We start from the raw sequence: 24,153 nt of genomic DNA on the forward strand, positions 1-24,153 counted from the left end.
CTGGATCAAGTTCCCTTGCACTTAACCCTTAAAAAGCCATTCATGCTAACTGTCTGCATGGCAACTTTTCCAGGTTGGCCCTAACATATGTGTCCTTTTTATGAGGCTTTCCTTAGGGACAGGGAACTGGCTATAATGACTCTCATTAACCCCCCCCCCCAATCCTGTGGATTGCTCTCTGACTAAGGATGGACAAATGTGTCAATTTTGGTTTCTCTCTCTTTCTTTCTCTCTCTCTCTCCCTCTTCCCCCCCCCCCCATCTTGAATTATGTTCTCCACATTTCTGCATCAGTTAGCAGTTTTTAAAAGGCATCTTGGAAATTCAACAATGTTTTACTGCAGATCTCTTCCAATATACACATTTGCATATACCTTTTTGAAAAAACAATTTCCCCTAATACAATGCATTTTGTATGTTATTTTCACTTCTGTTTGCATTTGTATGCACACTTTGCCACAGTATATGCTTTTCTGTGTACACATTACTTTGCTGGAGAACTGCCTTGCAAAATTCGAGGGAAGGGTGAATTTTAAATGACAGCTGTGCTTCGGTTTAAGCAGTTTTGGATAGTGCCAATTAGATAGGTTCACCTTTAAATGTGCACTGACTTGAATTTATCAGACATCTGTAGTTCTTACTGAGATGCATGACAAGGTAAAGGTTCTGTAGAGGCTTTTGTTGTTGATCACACCTGAAAAGAAGGGGTTTAAGAGCCTTACTGAATGTGTTTTTAACCGAGTCCTTTAGAGAGTCCATAAACCTATTCACAGAAAGGCTGTTCCATCAAAGGACTTTGGTGCTTCCTCTTGGATTTTCTTTCCTGAAAAGGGCATGCCAGAGCTCAGTTCCATATGCTGTGACTCCATTGGGGTTCAAATGCTGTCCCTCCATCATTGAGACACAAGGTTGGCAATGATTTCAGGACATCTGCTTATAGACTCCTTACTGCTCTCTGGCATCTATTTTTCCTTCTGGCCCTTTTGTTCCACATCATGGATTGCCAGTTTCACTGGGTTTGTGATGTGGTGCCCTTTGTTTGGACAGTTATGGAAAATCTCTTAAACGCATTCCTTTTCTTCCAGAGGCAAAATTAAATGGAGTGCTATCTTTCTTTAGTTTTCATGGAGTCTGTTGACATAGTGTTCTTTATTGGGGTAGACCTTTTCTTCCATTTGTTTTTGCGAAAGGAGTGAGAAGAATGGATCATATCAACTGGAGTAGAGAACTTTCATAAATAGTTCCCACGTTTGTTCAAGGACCATTGCCTTTTTGTGAACCCTGGGTGTTGAAACATGGAATTTATAAGCCCTCTTCTCAAGCAGTTTATAGAGGGCACCTGCCTCTCCTACAAGCTCCATGTGTTCTGAGATGTCAATGTTTTAGGCATAAAATAAGTGCAGCCACCGTACCCCCTTGTGTGTACAAGAGAAGATCATAGCTGATTTGCTCCTCCTTGGACATAAGCTAAACCTTGGTTTGGCTTAGCATGTTATCTGAACCCAAGCTCTTGGCTTACTCTTTCAAAACAAACCATGAGCTGTAACCAAAATCTGTCCTATGGTTTACAACTTGTGGTTTGTCTGGGAGAGGTAAGCCATGACTCTGAGGTTAGATGACATGCTAAGACAAATATTGGCTTAACACAACACAACACAACACAACACAACACAACACAACACAACACAGCAATCAAAGGACTGGGGAGAAGCAAAGTGGCTGCAACCTCCTCTCTGAATTTGCTCTAAGCGATTATTGGGCTTAGCATGATGAGCAAACAAGGGCACTGCCTTCTACTTTACTCTGCAGGTTGCTCCATGTATTTCAAAATGTACCTAGCAAATTTATGTTCACTGACCTCTGACCTAGTGACATCACTCTGTATTTTTCTCATTTTTCCATTGTTGGCCACTTTCAGTCTCTCTCTCAACCATATGTACCTTCTTCTATTTTCCTGCCAAACAGTTATCATTTTTCATTAGTGGTTACTGAAGCCTGCATTGTGAATTTCCACGTTTTAAGAAACTGTTGGTGATGATTTAATTACCTGGAAAGCATGTTGCCAAGTGCTCTTGGGTATAATTCCAAGCCAAGTGGGAATTACATAAAGAGGTGCAAAGTGTACAGTAATCATCAGTGACAACAACTTCTAAAGGATATGATTACTGAGAATGGCTGATGACTAGATAATGGTTCAGCTTGACAACAATCAAACTACTACTGTAAACATAAAAAGACACCAAGAAGCCAGGATAGTAACCTAATGACCATTATTTCAAACCATTGTTTCACCTAGTTTCTGGGGAATTTTCAAGAGCGATTTTAGAGATTCAGATTAGCTGATAACCAAAGCCTTAGTAAGGTACTTACATATATGTGCTTAGGACAGTGGGCAGTGTGATGTAAAGACACTTACCTGACCTCCTGACAGGTGAATCACTGCTGATTACCAAGACTGACAGGCAGAGGGGAGAGACAGTAGAGAAAGCTGAGTGGTACCAATGCCCTGGCAGGAGCTCCAGACTGGGTTGGTATTTGCACCATGCCAGCCTTGTCATTGCCTTCTCCCTTCCCTTCTCAGTAACTAGAGACTCACCCCACCATGTTGTCCATTATTTTGTAGGATCTCAGACTTTCTAAATAGTTATTCGTCCTATTAAAGAGTGCTCAGACTGTAAGAACGTTAATACTGTGGCCCTGGTTATGCATTACATCTTTCTTAAATGAATTGGATTGAATACAAAGGTTCCATTTCTGAAAGAAGAAGAAGAGGAGGAGGAGGAGGAGGAGGAGGAGGAGTTTGGATTTGATATCCTGCTTTATCACTACCTGAAGGAGTCTCAAAGCAGCTAACATTCTCCTTTCCCTTCCTCCCCCACAACAAACACTCTGTGAGGTAAGTGGGGCTGAGATACTTCAGAAAAGTGTGACTAGCCCAAGGTCACCCAGCAGCTGCATGTGGAGGAGCGGAGACGCGAACTTGGTTCACCAGATTACGAGTCTACCGCTCTTAACCACTACACCACGCTGGCATTGGAAGAGTCTTCCATCAAAGGATACTGATTCTGTTGAAGGAAGACAACCTTTGGATACAACCTATTTACTCTCTGTTGTTGTACCAGAAATTCAGAACTGAAATCTATTAGAGATCAATAAAGCACTAAAAGAGATTGATGAACCAATGTGTAGTACACATTCTACTGGTATGTAACATATATATAAACAGCAAATGACCCCCCCCCCCATCCTGCAAACACCTATATGCCACACAGCAGTAGTCACAGGACTTCCAGGAACAGAACCACAGGACAAGGAACAACATTTTGCCATGTTATACTTTAATCAGCCACAGATATATTTAAAATTTAAAAGAAATTGACCGGTAGAACTCAGCAGAAGGCCCAGGGACTGGGGGCATGGAATAATTAATGATCCATATAACTCTAGCAGCCGGGGTGTTGACTGGCTTGAGAATCAAGGCTACTACAGTCTGTCACTACTGTTTCATCACTCATCTGCTAATTGTGGTAAATAGCACTTTTATGGATCCCATGGTGCTCGTTTCTGTGTAGTACCAGCACCACAAGGAAAAATTAAAGTCCCCCATCCTCCTTTTGTACCAGTGATTGGGTTAAAATGCAAAAGTGGGGGGGGGAATGAAAGAAAGAGGTATCTGTTGGGATTAATTGGAGGAAATGAGAGTAAGTAAAAATATATTTTTTTCTGTTTCATTAAATGAGAAAAAAACACCCCATGTCCATAAATAAATAACAAAACAAGCTTCTTGCTTTCTGATTGCAGATATTGCCCATGGGCAACACAACAATTTAATAACAGCACAATCCTTTGCATGTTTACTCTTAAGTTAGTCCCATTGTGTTAAAGGGGCTTGATCCCAGATAATTTCAGGATTGCATCTTATGCCAGGTTGCACTTCAAAGACCACAATCTATTCTTAATTTTGCTGCTCTAAATGCAAATAATAATTTTGGTAGCCTGGAGATTACTGGATTTTTTTAAAGGATCATTTTGATAGCACATTACATAAGTTCTGAAGGTGCAAGCACTGCTCTACATCATTCCTTTTCAACGAAAAGAAAACACTGAGAGTTGCTGTGTATCTAACAAAGCATGATGGGCAGAAAGAAAGTGCAACTTCTCTTGACATAGTGATGGGGAAGACTCCACCTGTTAAATTTCAATCCATCATGCAGCTGTGGGGTATACGGGGTGTTGCATTCAGCTCACACCTGTGGCTCCTATGGGCTGTCAACATGCAACGGCAGACACCCCCTGGGAAATTGCTTCCACTGGCCTGCTAAACCAGGTAAAAGGAGCCAATGGCGAATCAGGGACTTCCCCTCCATGTGAATGCAGGCTCTTGGTGAATCAGGGACTTCCCCTCCATGTGAATGCAGGCTCTGGCAGATTGAGTGGATGGGACCAATAGTGGGTCCAGTGGTCAAGAATCCAGTTTCTGCATGTGCTGTAGAGGGAAGTGAGGGGCAGATGGGGCTTGTCAACCTGGAAAAGTAACCCATCTATGAGAAGGAAAGCTTTAATCCTAAACCTCCACTGTCTTGTGGGATATCTTTGGAAGAAGGAAAGGGTAAAGAGTAAGTAAACCCTACATGAATCAGGAGTGGATTCCCTAAGACAGTTGGATGGCGCCTTGTATGCCTCTCTCCAGTAACTCCTGAAGCCAAACTGGTACCAAAAGTATTGTTCTCCTTTCCTTTGGACCACATCACCAAAACTGAGAGTGGGGTCTTGTCATCTGAGCAGCCCAGGAGACAGGACCTCCATACACACTGCCCATGATTGCATCCTGGTGATGTCATTTTGGTATTGCTGATGCAGTGGTTTGACTTCACCCCCGAGGGCACACTCCACTGTCTCTTGATACAGATGCCAACAACAACATGTAGCTGTTAAAGGCTACTAGGTTATAGTATTGTGTAACCAAGTATAAGGAGTGAAGGAGACAGTGGGTGGGATTCACCTAATGAACCCTGTCAGCAGAAGCGCTGCCCAAGGGGTTCCACAAACACAACTGGGCTTTCCCTCTGCACCTTACAAAATTGCCCTTGGGTAGTCAGGAGAAACCCCAGAACAGTGCTTGGGAGGAGAAGGGTGATCATTCTATCTGGCAATCTGATATTCTTGTGAAGCCGAAATGTTTGCCACAGCACAACCTTGAATTCCACCCAGTTTGACTCTCTTAGCCTGGGTATTCTAAGGCTGCAGTTCCATACCACTTGCCTGGGAGTAAGCCCCATTGAACTCAGTGGAACTTACTTCTACAATGCATATATAGGCTTTGTCTGATAAGTTTAAATTCCTTACTGGGTGGGCCTGCCAGCCTAACCTTCTTGACAGGCTTGGTGTAAGGCTACAGTGAGATTATCACTGTGTTCTGTTAGCAGATATCCTAGAATTATTAAATAAATAGGAATTATTAAAATAAATTATACAAAATAATATGAATTGAATTTTGTGTACCCAATACAGATGGCAGAAGCTAATATATGCTAATGATTGTCAGCTTCCAGAGAAAATATTTGCATTTGTTTCTTGAATGGATAACAGTATGTTTGCATTATATCTTTACTGGAACAATTATAACAAATAAAGACATATGTGAGTTATGCAAAAAATATTATTATTCATAAAATATTGCATTTATATTATTTGTTAAAAATACCCTGTCATGGCTAAAATGTTTTAAAATATAATTTTGTTGTTGTCATATAAACTGATCATTTTTCAGACACTTTACATCTTTGCAATTGTGATAATCTTAAAACCTGCCAAACACTGATCCATTGGTTACAGTCTAATTAATATCTCAATTTAATGTACCAGCAATGATTCGTTTTAGGGGATATTTTGGCTTCCATTCCATGATTAAATGGATGTATTTGCTTGGTACAGATTGGCTGACAGTTATAATACGAAACAGTTCTGGCAATTAACTGCACATAAAAAAACGCTGCTCACATAATGCTTGAAATTCAAATTCTGTTCATAATTGTTTGAGATTAATATGGTCATGATGGAAAAGACTATGAAGGGCCATTTTGTTTTCAAAGCACCTTGCACCAAGGAATGGGGGCAAAGAGGCTGATGAGGCATTGCATAGAAAAATAAAAAATAAAAGCACATACCGGTATGTCAAAATTTTGATTGGGGAAAAAACTGGGGAAGGAGGTACTTAACTCTCCCCCTCCACACTATGTCTCCATTCTGCCACTCCCAAACACCTTATGGAAAATACATGCAAATATATGAAGCTTTCCTAATATTGAACTAACTATTGGTCCATCTAGCTGAGTATTGTCTGTACTGAGTGGCAACAACATTCCCAGCTCTGGATATGCCACTGAGCCATGGCCCAAGCCACTGGCAAAAAGCTACTGGAGCAAATGCACAACAGGCAGGGGGGAAATTATGTTCCCCATCTCTACAGTAGTTTGCTGCTCAAAGTCTTGCCCCAACCATAGGGTTAGTGCTGGAGTGGGTGGTGCCCTTCCATTATAACAGGGACATACAGAGATGAGCATATAGAGTGGGAAGCATTGCTGAGTAATAGTACTAGACTGAGGGAGGCAGGGAATGTGGTCTCGAAGGACAGAAGAAAATGGGGGCCAAAGGAAAGAAAGTGTGAGCAAAGCATGCTGGGAAGGGAGGTTGAAGCTTGCAGCAAACTACTCATACAGCTACAGCCACCTTTATGGCCACATGTCCTTGCCCATTCCTACCATTTGATAGACATCTTACTAGTTATTTATATAGAACTTGGAAATATTCTGGGCACATCACAAAAACCTAACTAAAGTCAATAACTTTCGAGTACTAAAGATACAACAACAATATCTCCACATAAAATGACTTACAGGTGAAGCGGGCAGGGGGTGAGGGAATAGATCTTTGTCACTAAGACAGCAGAAGAGTACTCCGAAACAGTTAATAAATATGGAATATAGCAAAGAATATAGCAAATAGGTGACAAAACAAACTTGTCAAAATACTTAGAATTAATTTCCAGCGGCTTGGACCCAACAGTGCCCAGTGTGAGTTGAATGGCATTTCCAGTCATGCCATGATTGGGTCACTGGTTTCTGTCAGTTTTCCCCAGCTTCATGCCCCCCCCATCAAGTGCTGTTCTAGAATGCCCCTTGATGCTCACGACCAGGGCTTTGAAATGGATGATAGCAGGAAAGCCATGTTTTAAGATCATAAGTCTATTCATGATTTGTATTAGTATTATTTATTTGTTTATTTATTTATTTATCTGGTGAATTTATCTACCAGTTTATATTTAAACAGGACTCTAAGTAGTTTACAACAGTGTTTTTCAACCTTTTTTGGGCAAAGGCACACTTGTTTCATGAAAAAAATCACGAGGCACACCACCATTAGAAAATGTTAAAAAATTTAACTCTGTGCCTATATTGACTATATATAAAGTAATTCTCTTGAATTTTTCAATTTTTCCCACGGCACACCAGGCAACATCTCGCGGCACACTAGTGTGCCGCGGAACAGTGGTTGAAAAACACTGGTTTACAATAATTAATTAAAACATCTGAAATAAACAGCAAACACACACACACACCATGTACTGTAATTTCTGCATTCTATAAAGCACAATTAATAACTAAGTAAAACATCTTCTTTAGTATCAAAATACAAACACTGAACATGAAAGGCAGTCATTTTTTACTCTTCCAGGAATCTCTCTTAGAGGGAGCATTCTGGATAAAGCCGTCAGAAGCAGCTAGCAATTATTATGTATGGTATTTTCCTTGACAAATCCCTGATCCTCGTTCAGTGTGTCTCAACAATAAACAATATTTGTCAGAAAAGCAGGATAAAAAATATAGTAAAGAAATGTTTTAAGAAAAGGAACTCAACACTGCCAATAAAATGCTTTAAGAATAAGTTAGGGTAGTATTCAACTACTTTCCCCCCCTCAAAGCAGGCCCACTGAAATTAATGGACCTAACTTAGTGATGTTCTTTACTTTCAAAAGGTCTACTCTTGAGTAAAGCTTAATTAAAAATGGCCCACATAGATTTGTTCCCAATGTGAATTTTCTAATTGATTTAACTGCTAGCTATGTCTGCTTCACAATTTCTTGCAGTAAGTTGAATTTCCCAGCATGAAGATAAATAGTAAAACAAATTCCTTAAGGAAGCTGTAACAGATTCCAGATACAGAAATAGGAAAATGTGAATTTATGACATGTTGTATGCAATGTTTTCATTATGTTCACTGTTACATTAGCACTAAATCCTGATTTGTATTTATTTTTTGCTAAAGGTACGATATATTAAAATCTGCTCAGCTCGTATGTTGAATTCTATGTTTTAGATGTTACAAAATCACCTTCCATTCTCTCTAAAATAATGCAGAAAATGGAATCTATCTTTCTTAATGCAGTTATGCTAATTGAAGGTGAATCCTTCACTAAGCTGGGTCAAGGGTAAGAATTACAGCTCCTCTAGACGTAGGAGCTAGGATTCTTTGGCAAGAATGAAATATTATGAGGTTACAGTGTTGACAGGAAGAGCTGACATGATGCTACAGAGGTTGATTGGATTATAAAGGGATTAAGTAGTAATGGGATAGGAAGATACTCCTGGAGTGAAAAGACACCACAGATGATTGTGAAGGCTAAGTTTCTGGGGTCATTCCAGTTCAATGCTATGGTCGAAGGTTTTCGTTAAATATCAAAAGGCGGGACAAAGAGCTGGTGGTGCTCACTAGAGCACTTACAGTGCAAGTCTAGGCATGTCTACTCTGAAGCAAGTCTCACTGAGTTCAGTGGGGTTTACTCCCAGGTAAGTGTGTTTAGGATTGCACTCTCTGATTTTTTAAATTTATGATAGCCACTCATTAAAATCAACATCAAAATTGTGCCTAGCAGTTTTCCAAATGCTTTTAGTAATCACTCACAGATTATTTTTCCTTTTGATTAAGCAAGAAATGATCATTTGGAATCATATCAGCAGCACCTTATTTAGCCATTATTATAGTTATTGTGCTGTTGCCTAGGGCACCTTGACACCATACAGATGCCAAGCCAAGCCAAAGTGCGTGGCACAAGGTGCTTCTAGTTTAACAAACCATGGGTATATAAGGGTCTGGTGACTTCTATTTCAGTGTATCTGAAGAAGTGTGCATGCACACGAAAGCTCATACCAAGAACAAACTTGGTTGGTCTCTAAGGTGCTACTGGAAGGAATTTTTTTTATTTTTATTTTTACTATGGCAGACCAACACGGCTACCTACTTGTAACATGGATTTCCTGTTTGCACACTTTGGGTTAGCTGTCATGTTAGATTTCAATCCTAGAATTCTGTAATATAATTTAGGCTGCAATATTAAGAGACAAGGACTTGGAACCACTTTATCAGTATTGAGGCTGCCACATAGATGCTCGTCTGTGGAGACTGCCATTCTTTGGAGAGCAGCTGGAGTGCTCCAGATTCCTGTGTGGTTTTGCGGACTTTGTTTCTCTTCTCTTCTCTTTTTTTTAAAGAAGGTTTATAAGTATTCAGGCAATCCACATGGGAAGCCAATGCTCACAAATGGCTTAAAGAAACATTCCCTCCTGTGGCGGGCCATATTGTGTGCATGGACTGAAATATGGGTTGAGATTTGGACACTTCAGGAACAACACCAAGTCCTGCTTTGTCCACTTGAGACTGAATTTGATTACACCACCCTCAAAAGTGATGTGATGTTGTAGTTCAGTGTCAACTTAATCCAGGTGTGTATGAATTATTTCTCCAATAATTTTCTCAGTCCACATTTTGCAATTTCTCTCGTTGTGACCATGCTTGCAAAGAAATGTGTTTGGGGTTGGTTGTTGTTAGCGGGGTGGAGAAATTCATTTCAGTTTGTATTTTAATGCTAGCCTACCTATTTTCCTCTTTCATAAACAATATATGAACCCTGAAACACAATTCACAATTCTCTGAATTTTTGACAGAGTTCTCCAGTCAAATGATATAAACAAGAATGTGCATACTAGTGGAAAGTATGCACTAAAATGCATATATTAGCAAATTTATATTATTATTATATTATGTTATATTATATTTGCCATACCTGTGGCTGCATTCGCTTCATGTTGCGGATTTTCGGGTTGCGAACGCAGCAAACCTGGAAGTTTTCACAGAGCATTCACAGAGGCGATCTGCGCGCTTTGCGCATGCGCAGTGGCGATCTGCACGCTTCGCACATGCGCAGAAGCGGCACTTTACTTACGAACTTTTTGGGGGTGCGAAGGGCACCACGAAATGGATCGCGTTCGTAAATAGAGGTACCACTGTATTGTATTGTATTGTATTGTATTGTATTGTATTGTATTATTAGTACATTATATTCGGGGAAATTGCTTGCATAAATGTGCATATCATGTAAAACTGTGTACAGAATAAGGTATATTAGGAGAAATTTGGACTAAAGTACTGACAATTTTATAAGCATTTTTAAAAACACAAAGTTGCAAACTAATGCAGATTTTTAAAAGTGAAAAACAGGAAATGGTGGGAAGCCAAAAATGATAATTTGTCCATCCCTAGTTGTGCTGAGCACAACCAATGCAAGTGATTCATCTGTCACTTGGATTTCATGGATATTGATGAATGCGAACTCATACTTCCAGAACCACCACATCCCATAATTTCCTTCACTTTCTTTTTGTACACTTTCTGTAGCATCTGTTCTTTCTACTCTATCCTCCATCTATCAGGAACAAAAGAAGCTGGGAAAAATCTCTGGAAACTCTACTGTTTCCAATACTAATAAGATAATTTTACTTTACTTAGCACTGAATGGTGGGACTATAGCACTCTATGGGAAGACAGAACAGAGTGTCATGTCTCCAAAAATGACGTACCCTGCAGTGGAGGGCTATATATTTTATTTAGGTATATTTTAATCTATGAATGAATATTTGCTGCTGCTTCCTTTTTTCCCTTTTCTTTTTCAAGATTGATGCATGCTTAATGTAACCTTTAAGATGACAGCATGAATGTATAATAAGACTGGATTATTCAAAAACCGTTAAATATTGGTTTCATGGTAATGATAACATGCCCTCCTGTACTCATCTTCCAGAGCCTTTTTGCTGTTTTGAACTTTAAAAATGCAACATAAAACCGAGCATATAAAGCAATTTTACACAAAATGAATTATGCATATGTTGTTGCCATTGCTTTTTTGGTGCTTACTAATTTCTTCACAGGAATGTCCCCATCTTTAGAAACATGAGAGCATTGCAGGAATGTGCTTTCCTACCTCAAATAGTAGTACCACCTGAGACTGCATAGGTGAAAAATGGATGCTGTGAAGGTGACTTGCTCACTTTCTAAAATTTCTTGCCCTCCCCAAAGTTAGTTGCTCCTTTCTAAAAAGAAAGTCCTGAAGCTGTGCTCTCCTCTGCTACCACCTGGTTCCTGTTCCATTCTACTCCACACCACTCATTATGCATTTATTTACAGAATTTATTTACATATTCGCTAAGCAATGGAAGACATTTCAAAACATTTCAAAATTATTACATTTCAAGACTTATGAGAGATACAGTGGTACCTCGGTTTATGAACTTAATCCGTTCTGGAAGTCCGTTCTTAAACCGACACCATTCTTAATCCGAGGCGCACTTTCCCTAATGAGGCCTCCCGCAGCCGGTGCCCTTCCACCATTCGGATTCCGTTCTTAGACTGAGGTAAAGTTCTCAAACTATTTCCGATTTTGCGGAGTTTGTAAACCAAATCGTTCTTAAACCAGACTGTTCTTAAACCGAGGTACCACTGTACAGTCTTCCTTTAAGGTTGTAATTTCTGGTTTACCTCATTTGAAAATCAGCTGTTCAAAAGGGTGGAAATATGTAACGTAGCCAAAATCTTTGAATTCCCCCTCAAATTTGCAAAGGACACTAAAGTTAATAATAATAATTTATTATTTATACCCCACCCATTTGGCTGGGGTTCCCCAGCCACTCCTTTTGATATACAGTATAAAACAAGGGGGCGACAGAGGATGAGATGGTTGGACAGTGTTCTCGAAGCTACTAACATGAGTTTGGCCAAACTGCGAGAGGCAGTGAAGGATAGGTGTGCCTGGCGTGCTCTGGTCCATGGGGTCACGAAGAGTCGGACACGACTGAACGACTGAACAACAACAACACCATAAAACAATCATCATCCATGCAATAGTAAGGTATAATGAAAAGTACACTTGACCTAAGAAAAAGACCACTGTATTGCATGCAAAATAGTTTCCTGGGCAGAGCCTTCCTTAATCTGTCCCACAGGCATCCCAGTATGCTACATTGCCACTACATAATGACCAAACCATAGTGGTTGAGATCCCTTGGGGGAAAGTTATCTGATCTCTATGCTGAGTCACTGCACTCTGGAAAGGAAGGCCCAGGAAGGCTGTGGTAGTAAGCTCTGTAACTAGTGTGTCAAGGGGAATCCCTATGAGTCAAAAGATGGTGGCGGCGGCAGCAGCGGGTCAAAGTAAGTAGTGGCAGCAGGAAGAGAGGCAAGAATGGACTAAAAGTGATGCCACTCAGACTTAGAATAGTGGGTACAAAAGGGACAAAAGTGGTATTTTGTACATTGGTTGAAGAGAAGGCAAGCCCTTATTTGGAGTATCATTGGAGGTGACAGTCCTGACTTATGCTTCTGAGCCAGCAAGATGCCACACAAGATAAGTCTTGTTATAGGTACATAGCAGTGTTGGTCTGCCATAGTCGAAACAAAATAATAATAATAATAATCCTTCCAGTAGCACCTTAGAGACCAACTAAGTTTGTTATTGGTATGAGCTTTCGTGTGCATGCACACTTCTTCAGATACATCTTGTGAGTTAAGTCTTGTGAGACACGACACCTGCAGCCACATCCAGTATCTTAAATTCAAAAGGACTACACAAATACATGAAACAAAACAGACCCCTTTATGCAGTAATAACACAAAGGGGACAACACCTGATTACTAGTCTGCCTCCTGGCATTGGACATATTGCTGCCCCCTCTCCCAGGGAAGTTCTGATTGCTTGGAAGCCAGCCTATGCATGAGCAACTGCATTTGAGGAGGCTTTCCCTGTGTGGATAGCTCACACCAACATGTGGACATCTGGCAGACATGGCCTGGTTCCACTCCCTGTAATTGTGTGGTGCTTCCTTCATGCAATTCACACATGGCAGGGGAAATATAAATGGATATTAGGCAGGACACAGCCTCACATTCCTAAATGCTAATCTCCTCTACCCTGATACTGTCATGCTGTCTCCTAAAGCACCCAAAACTGAACCCTGTCAGGAAATACTGGGATAAACAGGTAATTGGAGCACCGTAATAGGATCATATTCTGAGTTTTCTGTTAACTCATCAGAAAATTAGGCACAATCATTTGAAATTAAATGCTTCAGACTAATGGTGATTAATTTTAAGTATGGAATTGTTCCTTTGGTTGGGGAAATTCTTCAGGACAGACTAAGACTTGCAGTTGTTGCAGCTGTTAATACTGATCAGCCATTACAGCTGCATACTTGACTTCATTTATAATGAAAACAAACCTGGCCAGATTTTATTCCATATGATGACGACGACGACAACAACAACAATAACAACAAACAACAACATTATAAATCATACCTACAGATATTGAACAGCTAGGAGGAGGTCTTTTAAAGCTTTTGTTTATGTTTCCCATTAACCACAGTTTAACATTTCATATGAACCCTAAACTGTCGCTTTTTAGTTATGTTTTGTCAACAAGCCAACTCATAACCAACGATTTGAAGTTGGCATATTTTAAACAAAGTTATGTTTAATCAGATTTTTGTTCAGACAGTGTGACGAACCACACTTAAGCAAAAATAGAAGTGAAAGATTTCAAATTTGTGGCCTGCTGGATGTTATTGGACTACAACTTCCATCATCTTTGATTGTTGACCATGCTGGCTGGGGTTGATGGGAACTGGAGTCCAACAGTATCTGAAGGGCTGTAGGATCCCAGTGTTTAACGTGAGATATAAACATAACAATGGCTTATATGGCATTAGTTTCAATAGTGATTGCACTGATATAACACTTATAGTGCTAGATTACTTCTATCTCCATAACAAATGGAAATATGGCCATTTGTCAAAATGTATCTATTTAATAGGTACATATCCATTTGTTAGTCATGTAGGTGTTTTCATTAGGGATTCACAAATCAGGCCTGTTGTGTCACTTTTGCATATGTTCACTGATATGTCCATTCCACCCAGTTTCCAAATGGATTAATGTTTTCCAACACCTGCATATTAGTGTAGTAGGTGTGAATCAGATCAGAGATTACCTACCAGTTTTGATGGCAAAATAATGTTTGCCCTGCAACTATGTTTTTAGTGTACACTTTATCTTGTATTTTATTATTTTTAGATTGATACGTTTCATATATAAATAGCCGAGAAATTTTTAGTTTGTAGTCTTTAACAAATTATTTGGCAAGACATAACACCAGTCTTCCATGAAGTGATTTATTTATTCATAACTGTTTCCAAATGGCTCTATGAATCTCAGGGTGGTGGGTTTGAGCCCCACATTAGGCAAAAGATTCCTGCACTGCAGGGGGTTGGACTAGATGACCCTGGTGGTCCTTTCCAACTCTACAATTCTATGATTCTGTTATTCTACTTTGTTCACATACATGTCAGCTAAGTATTCAATATGTTAATTAACTAAGGGGCAGATTATTTCAGGCACCAAATAAAATACAGTGGTACCTCGGGTTACAGACTCCGCTAACCCAGAAATAACGCTTCAGGTTAAGAACTTTGCTTCAGGATAAGAACAGAACTCGTGCTCTGGTGGCGCAGCAGCAGTGGGAGGTCCCATTAGCTAAAGTGGTACCTCAGGTTAAGAACAGTTTCAGGTTAAGAACTGACCTCCAGAACGAATTAAGTTCTTAACCCAAGGTACCACTGTAAATTTAAAATTGGGTCATATCTTTTCTGTATTTATTCCAGCGATAGATAATTCTTTGCCCGAGGGCCTATTTACAAAATCAGCCACCCCAAAAATACCCATAATGTATTAATTTAATTCAAAGTGCGATCTGTCTGCATGTACCAGGAATAAATAAAAACTGGTTGTTGTTTTTAAAGAAAATGTGGAACACATGCATAACAATACAACAAGATCACTAATTAAGAGAAAAAGGAAACTCACTGGATACAGTCCTTAGTATAACATGGATACGCTTATGGGACAAAAGGAGTAAAACTTCCGAAGGTGAATATTGACAGAATTTGGATGTATAAATTGCGTAGCCAAGTTATAGTCTGAAAAAAACTAGAATCATAGAACTGTAGAGTTGGAAGGGACCCTGAGGATCATCTAGTCCAACCACCTGCAATGCAGGAATGTATTGTTTTTCCATACAGGGATCCAATCTGCGACCTTGGCATTATCAGCACCACGCTCTAGTCTAACCAGCTGAGCTATTGGTACTATGTACCAATGTACCTATGTACTAGATTTGAATTTGGTCAGAAGCTTGTAAAATAGCCCCCACCACAGATATCTTCTGTCAGTCTCCCTGATTTGATTTGAAATGTGTTCTTTGAGCCCCTGCCTTGTGCTTCGGGTTCATCACTTTCTCCTCAGTGCTGCAAGGAACTTAAGCTGCCCTTGAGTCGGAGGGGTAGATGAATGTGTTGTAGCTGCTGGGTGCTTCCAGTGCCAGAAACTGTTATCCTTCGAAGGCGTGTGAAGGGAAGCAAAACTGAGCTTCAAACTCTGCCAAGAGATCCTGTCCATCCTTCTCCTTGCCTTGGGCTGAGCCATGTATTTCCTCTGCCCGTTCCCTCTGCCTCCTTTCATGGCCCAGCCAGGAGCAAATTTCACTGAGTTGCAGCTCCAAAGTACAGGGGCCCTTGTGCTATCCCTTCCCTCCCTTGCACATGCACTCTCTCTGTGTATGTATACTCTTCCTACTCTCCCCAAAGGGATGGAAGGAAAGAGTGATATGACTGTAGATCTTCTAGGGCTTCTCAGCCTGGCTTGCTTTAGCTCTTCCAAGTCAGACTCAAAGCACGGTCGTCTTCTTAAGCTCTGCACTGTGTTGTTGCCCCCTCTACTTCCTGCTCCTAGTGATAAAGACATAAACAATAATGAGCATTTTAAAGTGTGTTGAGATTCCGATGTCCTTCCTTTTTTGTTATATGCATATTTATTGATCACATGTGGAGATTCCAGCTTCCTGGGATCTGTTTGCTGGTCCTCTTAGTTCTTCCATTATCCAGTGAGATAAACAGAAGTTAATTATTGTTCCGAGCAGCACACCCAGCCCCAATGAAGACAAGCATTTGGAAGTTTAGTTCTTTATTGGCAAAGCATTTAATTATATCAGCTCCTTACATGCAAGGGATATATGCACCACTCTTGCAAATTCACTAGCTAGGCATCTCCTTCTTTTGACTTGTGCTCTGGCCCAGACAGCTGGAGTAAGAGCGCGACCATACTCCTTTCAGCACACTTAAACCCCCTCTTCTGATGTAGTGGGTTCAAGCAGCTGGCGACTTCTCCTGTGCAGCAACTCCAGCTGCTCCTGTTGCTTTAAGCCCCTCCTGGAGACAGTGGGCGAGGGGACAAAGGAGATTCTAAACACCCAACTCTCTGGGACTGTCACCTTTGTGCCTCCCCTGCCTCTTTCCCTGCCTCAGTTTCTCCCATCTGACTGCTCAGACTCTTCCTCTTCCCATAGCTGTCAACTTTTCCCTTTTTTAAAAGGGAAATTCCCTTATTCCGAATAGGATTCCTCGCAAGAAAAGAGAAAAGTTGACAGCTATGCCTCTTCCCCCTGCCTTACAGGTGGCACAGAACCCCACAAATCACTGGGCCTTTTCTCTTGCTTATCCTCTTTGTCCCCCTTCCTTCTCTGCCCATGCCTTGGATTCATGCCTGCCCCTGACAAACATGCTTCATATCTTACAGACTGCAGCCACCCCACATTGCAAATGCACAACAGTAGGAAAAATGAAATTCCTGCAACAAATTATTTTGCAAAAAAAGAAAAATGTTTGGAAGGAAGGAAGATATTTACAATAGATGAAAATGCTTTCTGATTAGCTGAGCCTCAATTAGTATTCCTTATGTGTGATCCTGAATTTAACCCCTGCCTTCAGAAATGTCTAATCTGCAATCTGAGCATTGTACTCTTAGCTCTAGCACTACCTGTCTCATAGGGGGCTAGTAAGTCAAGGATGTGGGCGGGTCAGGACTTAAAATGTTAACCATATTGAGGTTGGTTAACATGTATATGTGTTCTTAATTATAATTATAATCATCTGAACATCACTTAAAATTTTACTTTGGGAATTTCTCCAATGCAAATCCCTCTTTATAATTAGTTTATTTGCATTCTCTTTATCCCTTATTAATAAATCACATTTCAGCAGTTGCAGCCACCTCCTTTGATCACAGTGTCTTGTAATTTACAAACTTGGTTTCATTCCCTGTTGACATTTAAAATGCAGTGATGCAAGCGAGCAGAGCTTACCATGGTCTGAAGAATTTAGCTTCTTCTTCTTTTTACTTATTGCAAATCAGTAATGAATTCCTCTGTTTTGCTTACATTTGAGTCTCCATACCCACACACGAACCACATTAAGTGAGGTCACTGGTTCATCTGTCCCTTGTGACCTAACCTCAAGAAAGAGCTCTGAGAAAGTGTATATGTGCTCTATAGCTGCTGTCACCATTTATTTCAAACCAAATAAAAGAGACCTAAACCAAGAGCGATATAAACATTTCAGTGGTTTGCCGCTGGCAAGCGTAATGTTAAGCAAACACTTCTCTAATGAGGGTAAGAATAAAGAGAGAAACGGCAGATGATATTATAGAGGAAGTCTTTAAAGAATCTAATGCAAGGGCGGGGTGTGTGGTGGGCTTTGGCCACAACAAAAATGATACTCTCTTCTTTGTTGTTGCCCAGACATTCAAAACTTGAGGTGGACCTGGTGTTTAAACCCATACCGTGCTGGTCTAAGGGAGAAGGCAGACATAATATATTAAGCTTGCAGAGCCTTCACATAATTCTGATTCTGATCCTCTCAGATAAGTATATAAGCAAATGGAATGTGGATTAATTCCCATCAATCTTGCACATCTCCGTGCTTGCCCTTCCTGCGGCACTGCTGCTTCCTCTGCTGCTGCCTTCTCCTGCACCAGGTGCGGAAAAACCACAGCGTTTTGTTAGCTGCCTTCAGCTGGGGCAGTAGGAGGTGGCAACAAGGGAGGGAGAGGTTGGGAAGGGGCAAGATTTAAAGTTCCACTGTGCTTTTGATTTGCTGGTACGCTCACCTATCAGCTCTGATGTGAAGGCAGACAAAAAGTACAGCCAAGAATATGACTGGAGCCTTCCCTTTAAATGAGATACGTCTCCTCCTTTGATGTGACTGGCTTTGGGAACTCAGTTTGGCAGGTGGGCTGGATCCAAAAGTTGGCAGCCTTCCACAGGCCACTTTGACAGGTGTAGTGGGGTGGGGGGCACCCACCTGCCAATTATGTCTTCAATAGACTTAAACTTCAAACAAGGAGCCTGGAGCATACTTCCTTCAAACTTCCGAGGAAAAATTGGCAGCACCCCTCCCTGGGGCACTGGTTTCAAAAGTGATCAGGAGTTCCCAAGTGTATCTGATCACTACCAAAACCAGCATGACAGGGTAAGGAATCAAATTCAGAGGGCATGTAATTCAGCCTGTGGCTGCAAAGTAAAGTTCCTTTGCACCTGTGCTGTGAATTCAGTGCCATTTGAAGCCACAGCATTACCTATCCTGTTTGTGATTTCAGATGATAGGCAGATGGGCAGAGCTTGTCCTAATAGCCTGGTAGCCTAATGAAGGCATACTGCAGGTTTCCCTCTGCTGATCTAGACCTTGTTGACATTTAACATGCTACTAAATTTACCTTTGTCTGTTGTCTTTGTCCATGGAGTTTTCTTGGCAGGGATACTGGAGTGGCTTGCCAGTTCCTTCTCCAGGTGGATCACATGAGTTTGGCCAAACTGCGGGAGGCAGTGGAGGATAGGGGTGCCTGGCGTGCTCTGGTCCATGGGGTCACAAAGAGTCGGCCACGACTGAACGACTGAACAACAACAAAAATTACCTTACTCCTTTAGAGCCCAGTGACAATCCTAATTACATAATTGAAAATGTGGCTTTTACAGAGGTCATGTATATATAGTTGATGTAAAACTCCTATTGTTGCTCTGTCTGAAACTGCAGAAGCAAGGGTTGTCACAAGCACCCAACACCAGTGGCAAGCGGACTGTGCTGAGCTTGGTGAGTCAGAAGTTCTTCCAGGTCTAGAAGGACTCTGAGGGGGAGCATTTTAGCTGTTCATGGGATTCTAGCTCTTATGCTCAATACTTATTTCTGTATTTGGAGTCAGCTTCATATCATCTGCATCAGTCCTGGGTCTCACTGCTAGATGAAGAACTCAAAACTCCTAGCTCAGTTTCAGCCAAGGACTTCAATGCTTAAATCAGAGCAGAGAACATGGTTATGAGGTACAGCAGGTATGCAAGAGAATTAGATACATGGCTAGGTACAAGTGGCATGCCCTCTGCACTTTCATTTTGAAGGACGGGGTGGGCACAGCACTTAGTGTGACAATAAAGTGGAGTCCTGGGACTGGGTGAGCAAGCAGGCACCCCTTTGAGTGGGTTGGGCTTTTGAAGTCCATTAGTGCCACAGCTGGTGTCTTTGTGTTCTTGGAGAGGGAGAGGGAGTTGGTGCCAGCAGAGTGTCTGATTTGCTGTCCATAGCTTTCTTCTCCAGAGGAGGCTCTCCACTGGCATGAGATGCCAGGGTAGGCCCACACCAAGAGGGGTCTGCCTAGGAGTGTCTGGTGGCACAGGAGCAGAACGCTCCTCTGACAATCTGCTTGGTCCTTCCCCTTGATTCTGCTCTACATCCTGCTATTGGCCCCTTCCCTGGGCTCTGACACTTATTGGAGTCTCACAGACACTTCCCCCCCCCACCTGGTTAGGACCCTGCCCAAGGAAATCCAATTATCTGAGCTGCTTCGATACTTCCTCAGGATCTGACCTCTCCCTCCATGACACCTCTGTGGGACTCAGGGCAGCATCTAGTCTTTCATTACAGATAGATAATTCATGAGAAGAATTGGGTCATATAAGGAAAAAGACCAAGATGGAGTATTACTCGTCATCATATTAATGACAGCTCCTTGGAAATCTCCACATGATCTCATCCACCTGCTTTGAATAGAAGAAACAACAAGATAGAATCCAGACACGCCCAGCCTCCTAACCAGATGCATATACAGTATTTCAGAACTATCAATAATGTTATGGGGGGGGGGTAGTCAATGAACATTTTACAAAAACAACAACATGGAAAGTCATATTGAGAAGTTTTTTTTTTTTTTTTTTTTTTTTACCAACAGAGAATAGGACATGTGTTTGTGTGTGCAAATCTGTTTCAGCTGATTATTTTTTTATTCAGACTAGGAGTAAAGCTACCGGGTACTTTGTGCTCCTAGATATGTTATGCATGATAATCATTAATATTTAAGTGACATGAAACTCCAGGATGGAAGATGCCTGAGAAGTATAAATTATTATTATGATTTGGGCTCTTTGTTTCTTTCTCTTTTCTGTAAGTGCTTGAGTCAAGACCCAAGTGTAAAAAAAAAACCAACCAACCACGAGGTTGCATTAAATTTTATTTGGTAAATATTCAGTTCCTTATATCCTGAATCTAAGAGAAGAAAGCTAAATAGTGCTGCATATATTGACTAGTTTGCATTTTCTAGCAAGATTGTATATTTGATGCAATTCTTCAACAGCTCCAGGACAGCAGTGTGTGTGTGTGTGTGTGTGTGTGTGTGTGTGTGTGTGTGTAACACAATACCATTTATGCTGAGGTTATTCCTGCAATTACATGAGACAATCATATGCAATTGTGGGAATGAAAGTTAATGTAACATGCAACTACTGCATTTTTTTTGTATTCACATTTTATTTTAAGTTTCATATCATTTGCAAAGTGACAATAATGGGGAGGAGTTTTTGTCAGGCAAATGACATAGCACATAGTCTCAGATGCTTTCACATTCAGAGGCTTTCCAGATGATTGGAGGTTTATTGCACTATAAATGAGCAGTTGTAATACAGTTGTTGCAGAGAATCAAGGTACCTTCTCCCCCTCCCAAGTAAAACACATTTTCTCTGTAATCACAAAGCAATCTTTTGCTGCTGGTAAAATGCAGATCTTGCTCTCCGCCCAGCTAGTGCTCTGCTACAATAGTTTGGAGGTGTGTGGTGCAATCAATTATGTCATTTATAATTTCATGGTTTTGCATTTAATTTAATTTTTCTGGTGGTGAGGGATATGACAGTGAGTGCTCTTTACTGCCCACAAAAGAACAAGAAAAGGCACATTGACAATTTCTGCAGAGTTGCAGTACTACTCTTCTTGATATGAAGAGGAACAAAACCAGCCTATCTCTTCTACCTGTACTGCATTAGTGGGTAAGACAAACCTCAGAGGTAATAACATGGCAACAAGATGGAGACAGCCATAAAAGTAGAAGACATGGGACTGAAAGGTCAGATTGAAGATAAAACCAACCAATTCCTTCCACTCCCTCAAGACCTCTGGCTGGTATTACACCTACAGTAGATGCTTGAAGCCTTCCCTGAAACCTGTCAGTTTCCTAAGTATAGAGAGCTCTTGACATGTAAGACTTTTAAAAACAAGTGATTTCTATGGCCTGAGATGGCACCCACTGTCCTTACACATTTCTGATGGCTCTAAATTTGTTACTTTGAAACATGAAAATATAAACATGGCTTTTGCAAAATTGTGATCTGCGACTGACAACTTGAAAGACTCCACATGAATCTGAGCGTCCTTCAGTTTGCCCTCTTTTCTTTTCTTTTTAGTCCTTTGGTAATTTTATTATATTATCTTATTCTCTTGGTCACATCAATGCCTGCCACCCTACGGTATAGATATGTACCTCTTTGGAAACAGCATGCAGCCTACAAATGGTATTCTGCCCACCTTTCCCCATTTATTTCCAATAATTACAAAAGACCAGTAAAGTGTCATATGAAAATAACCTATGGAGCACATAATGTTGCTAGTCAGCTACCGCAAGGGAGTGAAGAGGCTCATCCTTCCCGTGTGTCATGCGCTTACACATGGGGTTCTGTAGGTGCTTACCTCAGGAAAAAAAATCATCCGTTTAATGCACGCCTGAGATGACAGGTCTGTGGCTCTGGAAACAATCAGAAGGGCTTAGAATGCAGAACATGCCAGAAGAAGAGAGATGTCTCTGGGATTTGTACTGCCCATGGGAGCCATTTCTTCCAGTGGGTCATTTTATTTTGTTACAATTGGACACCATTATTGATCTGAGCTGCATGCCACCTGGTGTCCTAGCTGCACGCACTGTAGTAGAGCCTGATCTGCACATAATGTTTTAGCTCACAAATGATCTCACAATAGCAAGCAAAATAACATTTGTCATCACTGTATGTATCCCCTGTGCTTAAATGCTGCTGTTTGTTTATAATGCTTCCCTGTTCTAATATGTGCATTTCTATAAAGGCATGATGCATTCTCACTCCTCAGATTAAAAAAATATATATTCATGTTTTAAAGAGAAAAATGAAACAGCATGTTCCTACTAACCCTACTAATATCAGAAGCCACCGTTCTCTCCTACATATGTGAATCCTTCCTTTGGATTATGCCCTCGCTTTCCTTGTTCTTGCAGTGAATCTCTCCACCTACATTTTCATAGTCTTTTACCCCTTTCCCTCCCATTCCTTCAGTGTGTCTGTATATATTTTAGAATGCTTGAAAAGTTATGCACTGGGCTATTTGAAACCCAGTAGAATCAGCTTGTTTCTGTAATTTCCTTTATTTACTTGTTTTTGAGAATGCAGAATGTGTGTGCTTTAGTGTTGATTTTGAAGTGCCTTTTGGACCATTACCAGGACCAATGAAATGTTAATGAAATCCAGATGGATATGAAAAGAAATGTAAGCATCAGCTTAATTTAACACATTATATTTAATCCTCAGACCAGAACCTATGCAGGTCATCTTGAAAGATTTCTTATGGTTGAGCTTACTACTTTTCATTCCTTTCATATCTTCCTTCCCTGTCTGAAACTACCAGGTTTCTGGCAATTTTTGAATTAATGGTTACGTATTAATATTCAAACCTACATATTATTTCTTATTTAATTGAAAATACGAAATGTAATTGAAATGCCAAATCCAGCACTGCTCCCTGGCTCTACATTCTATGCCAGTAATTTAAAATGACAATCCATTTGGAGAATCACAAATCAAGAAGAAGGCTCTCTATTCAAAAGCGACTTATCTTACAGTACAGTAAGTATAGGCAGCAGTCTAAGCAGTAGCCACAACCTTTATGCCAAGCCACTGGTAAAGAGAAGGTGAAATAGCCACTCCAAATCTGCAGAGAGTGACGTTCTGAAACTTGCATATTGCACCAGTGATTTGTATGTGTACAGGTGCAAGAGTGAAATTGCAGGTTTAGTATTATTTTTAACATCCCACAATCTGAAGAGGAAGATATAACATTTAGGAAAGTGCTGTTGATTATTGCAAGTGGATTCACCTGCGTGGCGGATGAAGGCCTCTTGTCTCAGCCCTGTTTTACAGAAGAAAACAAAACCAGCCAAGCACACTTTTGTGTAGTTAAATTTCATTCAATTACAGTTAGAACAGTTCATGACATTTCCTCAAGATTACTGTGCTGATTAAAAGCATCCTGGATGTAATTGCCATCCATTTAAAGACAAGATGGGGGAAATGAATGGCAAAGAGATGGTTTGTTTTTATTATTCAATGCCCCTTTTATTGTCTGCTTTTGTGATGGCTGCACTTGACAGTCATGCCTTTCCTTGGGGAGCCACTGACAAACTCTTGCCAGTGTTGAGTATTGACACTGGTCAATGTAAGGGTTAAGCCAGCCATGTATATGGGAACAGAAATCCAAAGAACAAAAGCAGGGCAGGTGGGAATACAACTGACACTAGAAATAACTATTAACTAAACATTTCAATA

The 24,153-nt window shown here is 40.7% G+C and overlaps 1 protein-coding gene across 1 annotated transcript in view; it reads left to right on the forward strand.

Annotated features, from left to right (window-relative positions):
* NAV2 (neuron navigator 2) overlaps nucleotides 1-24,153 on the forward strand; it is a 537,457-nt gene that overhangs the window by 112,644 nt on the left and 400,660 nt on the right. The gene's annotated exons all lie outside the window — the stretch shown is intronic.

This window comes from Lacerta agilis, chromosome 1 (assembly GCF_009819535.1).
Source record: "Lacerta agilis isolate rLacAgi1 chromosome 1, rLacAgi1.pri, whole genome shotgun sequence".
NCBI classification, from domain to species: Eukaryota; Metazoa; Chordata; class Lepidosauria; order Squamata; family Lacertidae; genus Lacerta; species Lacerta agilis.